This window comes from Eimeria mitis, genomic scaffold, assembly GCF_000499745.2.
Source record: "Eimeria mitis Houghton genomic scaffold, Emh_scaff1543, whole genome shotgun sequence".
Classification (NCBI taxonomy): domain Eukaryota; phylum Apicomplexa; class Conoidasida; order Eucoccidiorida; family Eimeriidae; genus Eimeria; species Eimeria mitis.
The window spans coordinates 1-512 of record NW_013569715.1 but is presented as its reverse complement, the minus strand read 5'-3'; positions in this window follow the sequence as shown (position 1 = coordinate 512).

Here is a 512-nt window from a genome sequence, read left to right as displayed (position 1 = left end):
TGCTTTAAGTCTTTGCCTTCATTGCGGCTCGTCTCTGGTCAGATAAAGGCCAGAGAACTAGCGTTACAGTTAACATAGTACAGCACAAGCAAAAGTGCTGTGTTGGCTGGAGAGAAGTCGGCGAGACTGCTTAGCTGTCGGGTGTGTATCATCATCGCGTTTCGCTATACAGAGAAGAGCTATGGGACTTTTCTGTAGTGAGGCTGACTACGACATTTCCTTACACAAAGGCTGCCAATCCTGCCTCAAAAGCCTTCTGCACCAATTGACGGTAGTTAGGAGTGGTACCAGCATACTCGGTGTACTCGAAAGTGTGAGGAAATGTCTCCTTCTGTATACCCAAATTACACAGAGGACAACAAGACTGTCCCCTTGTATTCAGCCCATCTCAGAAATAAGCTGAATCGCTGCCCAGTTTCTGTCAGGTTTCACGGGGCGGCTTCGAGCTGCCGTTGGCACAGTATTAGTACCCGTAGCTTCAGTGCAAATCCCCCGCTTTTGTCCTTGTTGTA